Below are 7,406 nucleotides of genomic sequence, written 5' to 3'. Positions count from 1 at the left end.
GTATGAATGATATAAATAAAAGCTTATACAATCGTATTTTCTAAAATTCGCCATGAAGTAAAGATTTTCAAAATTCACCAATTCTCATACACTTAAAAATAGAACGATAATAGTGTTAATTTCTTAGTCATTCAGATTACACTGATAACAATTTCAATGGTATTTGCAAGCCATAATATTAGTGTTTATTTTCCATATTGACTTTCAAATTGCTCTATATCTACCTCTCGAGTGTAGTTATTGCTTGCATAAACACCCGAATGCAATTGTGGGAAACGATAAACACACTACGTGTTTGTATGACTTTCTCTGCCTGTCTGTTTTTCTCTTTCTTTTTGCTTATTTCTGATAGATATACATATAAAACAGATACATATAAACATAACACGCACACACATAGATACATATTTATGATAATTGTTTATATATACACACACACACACACACACACACACACACACACACACACACACATATATATATATATAGATAGATAGATAGATAGAGAGAGAGAGACAGATAGATAGAGAGAGAGATAAATAGATAGATAGATAGAAATATAAACAGATACATATATGTGTTATGTAAGTGCATTCATATGCATATACATTTTTTTCGCTTCCTCCATCTCTCGTGCTCTCCCCTCCCGCCAAAGAGCACCACACCGGGTATCCAGCGCACGAAAATGGCGGTAATAAGATGATAAGCTAATAACCATCTCCCCCTGCCTGCCTCCACCTCTATTTCCCCTCGTAATTACTGATGCAGTGAGGGCATTCCAGACTCTGAATAGACGGAAGCACTCCTTGATGCTTGAGATAATCGCCTTTCTTGAAAACCCGGTCTGAGAAGATGTTAATGGAAGTACGTAAGTGTGCCTCTTCTCTCCTCCACCTCCTCCTCCTCCTCCTCCACGTCCTCCTTTTACTCCTTCTCCTTCTCCTCTTCCTCCTCTTCCTCCTCCTCCTTCTCCTTCTCCTCCTCCTCTTCCTCCTTCTCCCCTTCCCCCTCTTCCTCCTCCACGTCCTCCTTCTCCTTCTCCTCCTCCTCTTCCTCCTTCTCCCCTTCCTCCTCTTCCTCCTCCTCCTCCTCCTTCTCCTCCTTCTCCTTCTCCCCTTCCCCCTCTTCCTCCTCCACGTCCTCCTTCTCCTCCTCCTTCTCCTTCTCCCCTTCCTCCTCTTCCTCCTCGTCTTTCTCCTCCTCCTGCTCATCTTCTTCTTCTTCATCTTCTTCGTCCTCCCTCCTCCTTCCTTCTCCTTCCGCTTCTTCCTCCTCCTTTTCCTTCGCTATCTCCTTCTTTTTTCTCTCTCTCGCTTCCCTGTTCCCCGATAAATTAAATGTGTAAGACAGATGGAAGAGGGCATGGCTTCATGTGCAGATACACAGATGAATTTACTTCCCATAAACATAGAAGTGCACATACATACATACAGTTTTTTTTTTCTCTCATACAGACACCAACACACTCCCATGCACACATACGTATGTATACAGATATTATGTGTATATGTGTGAAAGACAGTACACCCCAACACTGATACAAACACATGTTATACCTACAAAAAAATGAAGGTGTGAAATAATACTGTATTTAAATGGCATAAAACCCCAAGGAACCTTAAGGCATCAATAACAGAATGGCAAGCCAAGGGTCTCTCTCGATAGGCCCTGATCTACCTCGTTCCAGCCAAGGGTAAGATTTCACAAAAGGACATCTTTCGCGTAGGCTCTGTGGACGTGCGTTTAACATACACACACACACACATACACATAAACACGCACATGTAAACACACACACACGAAGGTATGAACGCTATTACATTTGTTTCTGTTAGCTTTCGCGGGTGTCATTTTAACACACACACAAACACACACACACATACACACACACACACACAAACACACACACACACATACACACACACACACAAACACGCACGCAAAAACACGCACACACAAACACGCACACACACACACACACACGAAGGCATGCACACTGCTGCACTTCCTTCTGTCGCTGTCTGAACTTACTGGATAAATGACTATATCACTTCATGGAAGTTCGTCTTTATCCATGTCTTGGTACTTTATTTTCTGTGTTTATTTTTTCTCTCTTTCTTTCTTTTTCCTGACAAATTATTTTTTTGTGACTGTGTGTAGTGTTACGTGTTTGCTTGCTTTTATGTGTGTTATCTGCTCTTCATTCTTCCTTTTCTGCATGTCTATCTGGTTACCTTCACGTCCCTTTCACTGGGGCGCCGAAAAACTTGTTGTCTGTCAGCTGATCGTCAAGGTTTTCTATCTGTCTGTTAATCATAGGGCTCTTTTCTATCAGTCTGTATGTGTTTCTGTTTATCTGTCTCTATAGTTATTAATCCCTCAGCTGTATACACTCTCAATCAAACACACAAACACAAGGGAGCGTGATGATAATGATGATAATTATGATAATCATGATAATAATAATAACAATAACAATGGGAATAATGATGCTATCAATAATAATGATGATAATGAAAAAAACAATAACAATGGTAATAGTGGTAATAATATTGATAACGATGAGGATGATTATGATGATAACAATAGTAAAAGTAATAAAAAGGATAACAAAAATAGTAATGAAAATATTGATAATAAAAACAATGATATAATTAATGATTATGATAATGATGATGACATATATAATGACAATAACCGATAACGGAAATGATTATAATGAAGTAATAATGATGATAGTAATGGTAATGATAACGATAAGGATAATTTGATATATCTACAACAAAAAATAATGTTCAACGGCTTGATAAAGGGATCGCGAACTCGTGGCACTTGACAGGAAATAAGAAGAAAGAAAGAAAGAAAAAAAATCAAAAGAGGAATGGCGATAATGATGATGATAATGATGACATAAGTGTATGGTTGTGTACGTGTGTTTGAGGCTCTACGACAATGGTTCTCAATGATGATAATGATAATCATAATGATAATCATAATGATTATGATGGTAATGTTAAAAATAACAATGAAAATAATAATCATGATAATAATAGTAATAACAATGATAAGAAAAGCAGCAATAAAGATAATAATCCTTATGTTAATAACAACAATGATAATGATAATGACATTGATAATGATGATAATCATAATCATAGAATGATAACAATGATAATGATGATTGTAATAAAAATAATAAAACGATGATAAAACAGGAAAATTCAAAGATAATATTATGTTGACAATAACAATAGAAATGAAGATGATGGTGGTGATGATGATAATGATGATGATGATGATAATTTTGATGATGAGAGTGATGACGATGATGATAGTGATGATGAGGATGATTATGATTAAGATAATGATAATGGTAATGGTAATGATAATTATAATGGTAATGATAGTGATAATGATAATGATAATGATAATTATATCAGTAATAGTAATTATGATAGTGATAATAAAAAAAAATAACGGCTTACTGAATGGGGCTCGAACGCAGATCACTTGATTACAAGACTTGCACGAAACTGAATGAGCTATTGCTCAATTGACTAACATTTGCATGAGAAAGGGTTTTAATGATCACATATCCAATCATATACATGCATCCTCAAGCATAATGTTAATATGACTGTCTAAATAATTATGATAATGGTGAGGATGATGATGACGATAGTGATGATAATGACGGTGATGATGATGAGAATAAAATCATAGTATTGATAGAGCAATAATGGTAATTATGATGAAGGAAAAATGAAACACAAAACAAAAGGTAATAACAAAAGAAGATGATGATGATAACAATAATAATTAAACACCATAATAATGATGATGATGAAAACAATAATGATGAGACTGATAACACTGACAAAGATAATAAAAATGATAAGATCATACTAATACGGTTAACAACAATGATGGTGATGCTGATGCTAATATCAGTGATCCTGCAACCACTACTGCTACTACTACTACTATTAACAATGAAGAGAGTAGTGCTGGTTGCAAGGAGTCGGAAGGATAACTATAATGATCATTCTCATGATAAGAGTGACCATAATAACGACAGTAACAATAATAATAATGATGATAATAATGATATAATAGCGATGATAATAACAAGAATGATAGTGACAATAGTAATAAAAAGGATTTTAATTTTCACGATGATAACAATAATTATCATTCTCATGATAAGAGTAACCATAATAATAACTGTAACAAAAATGATAATAATGATAGTAACAATGATAAAATAACGATGACAATGATAACAAGAATAACAAGAATAACAAGAATGATAATGACAACAGTAATAAAAAGGATTTTATTTTTCGCCATGACAACAGCAATACTATTGATAAAAACAACAAAAACCAAACAAAACAAAACAGGACAGCGGAATCAATAGAAGTATCAGTAATGATAATAGTAAGAAAAAGAATAATCATAAGAGGATGATGATAATAATGATAATAATAAGAAAAAGAATAATCATAAGAGGATGATGATAATAATGATAATAATAAGAAAAAGAATAATCGTAAGAGGATGATGATAATAATGATAATAACAAGAAAAAGAACAATCATAAGAGGATGATGATAATAATGATAATAACAAGAAAAAGAACAATGATAAGAGGAATGGCGATAATGATGACGATAATGATGACGTAAGAGCGCATTGATATTGGTTCTGTTATGATATTATTAGTGATAATCATAATAATCATGATGATAATGATAACAATAACAATGAAAATAATACTAACGATAATGATAACAGTAATAGTAATAATGATAATAACAACAAAAACAATAATAATAATATTTATCTTAATATGATAACGGTATCAATAATGATGATAATAATAATCATAGTTTTAATAATGATAATAATAATAATAATAATAATAATTGCAATAAAAATAATAAAATCAAAGACGCAACACCATTGATGATAAAAACAACGATAGTAACGATGATAGAAAAAAAAAAATCAAAGGTAATATCATGTTGATATTAACAATTGAAATGATGATGATGGTAATGATGATTGTGATGATGATGAAGATAATGATTGTGATGATGATGGTGATGATGGTGATGATGATGGTAATGATGAAAGAAGTGCTGGTGATGATGATGATGTTGATGATGATGAGAGTGGTGATGGTGATGATGATGGTTGCGTTTAATTGATGATTGTGATGATGATGAAGATAATGATTGTGATGATGATGGTGATGATGGTGATGATGATGGTAATGATGAAAGAAGTGCTGGTGATGATGATGATGTTGATGATGATGAGAGTGGTGATGGTGATGATGATGGTAATGATGATTGTGATGATGATGAAGATAATGATTGTGATGATGATGGTGATGATGGTGATGATGATGGTAATGATGAAAGAAGTGCTGGTGATGATGATGATGTTGATGATGATGAGAGTGGTGATGGTGATGATGATGGTAATGATGATTGTGATGATGATGAAGATAATGATTGTGATGATGATGGTGATGATGGTGATGATGATGGTAATGATGAAAGAAGTGCTGGTGATGATGATGATGTTGATGATGATGAGAGTGGTGATGGTGATGATGATGGTAATGATGATGTGAGTGGTGATGGTGATGATGATGTGAGTGGTGATGGTGATGATGATGGTGATGATGATGGTATTGGTGATGGTGATGATGATGAGAGTGGTGATGGTGATGATGATGGTAATGATGATGTGAGTGGTGATGGTGATGATGATGTGAGTGGTGATGGTGATGATGATGGTGATGATGATGGTATTGGTGATGGTGATGATGATGATGGTGATGATTATGATTATGATAATGGTAATGATGATGGTAATGATAAGGATAATGATAATGATAAAGATATTGGTAATAGTAATATTAATGATAATTATTGTTATTACAAAAATGATGATGATAAGGATATCAGGAAGAAAAAGTAATGATGATGATAATGATCATGATGATAATACAAATAGTAATGATAATATCAATGATAATAGTAAACTGAAACTGAAAATGATGATGATGTTGATGATGATGATAATGATAGGAATGATGAAGAATATGATAGCGATAATGCTTGAATAGTAAGCGTTTCAATAATATGAGCGATACTAATGATGGTGAAAATGATAATGATAATAATGATGATAGATATATAATCGAAATAATAATAATGATGCCAATAATAGCATTGACAATAGAACTATCACCGATTATGATAGCGAAAAAAAAAAAAAAAAAGGCTTACTGAATGGGTTTCGAACGCGGGTCACTTGATTACAAGACTTGCACGAAACTGAGTGAGCTATTGCTCGATCGAATGCCATTTGCATGAGAGAGAGGTTTAATGATCACATATCCAATCATATACATGCATACACAAGCGTAATGCTGATATAATTAATGTCTAAATAATTAGGATAATAGTGAGGATGAGGATGATGATAGTGATGATAATGGTGGTGATGATGATGAGAATAAAAATCATAGTATTGATGGAGCAATAATGGTAATCATGATGAAGAAAAGGTGGAACACGAAGCAAAAGGTGATAACAAAAGAAGATGATGATGATGAGGATAACAATAATAATGAAACACCATAAAAATGATGATGAAAACAATAATGATGAGACTGATAACACTGACAAAGATAATAAAAATGATAAGATCATACTAATACGGTTAACAACAATGATGATGATGTTGATATGCTACTATCAGTGATCCTGCAACCACTACTGTAACTACTACTACTATTAACAATGAAGAGACCAGTACTGGTTGCAAGGAGTCAGAATGATAACTATAATGATCATTCTAATGATAAGAGTAACCATGATAACAACTGTAACAAGAATGATAATGATGATAATAACAATGATATCACGATGATGATAATAACAAGAATAACAAGAATGGTAATGACAACAGTAATAAAAAGGATTCTATTTTTCGCTATGATAAAAAAACACACACCCACAAAAAAGAAAAAAAAGAAAGAAAAAAGGACAGCGGTATCAGCAGAAATATCAATAATGATAATGATAAGAAAAAGAACAATCATAAGAGGATGATAATAATAATGATAATAACAAGAAAAAGAACAATCATAAGACGATGATAATGATAATGATGAGAAAAAGAACAGTCATAAGAGGATGATGATAATAATGATAATAACAAGAAAAAGAACAATGATGAGAATGGAGATGATGATGACGATAATGATGACGTAAGAGCGTATGTTATGTGCCTGTGTTCGAGACGATACTGGTTCTCAATAAGGATAATGATAATGAAAATCATAACAATCATGATAATAATGACAACAATAACGATGAAAATAA

Source organism: Penaeus japonicus, unplaced genomic scaffold (genome assembly GCF_977035675.1).
Source record: "Penaeus japonicus unplaced genomic scaffold, GWHDUDI00000001_assembly GWHDUDI00000029, whole genome shotgun sequence".
NCBI classification, from domain to species: domain Eukaryota; kingdom Metazoa; phylum Arthropoda; class Malacostraca; order Decapoda; family Penaeidae; genus Penaeus; species Penaeus japonicus.
The sequence above is the reverse complement of the archived record's forward strand: the minus strand, read 5'-3'. Positions refer to the sequence as shown.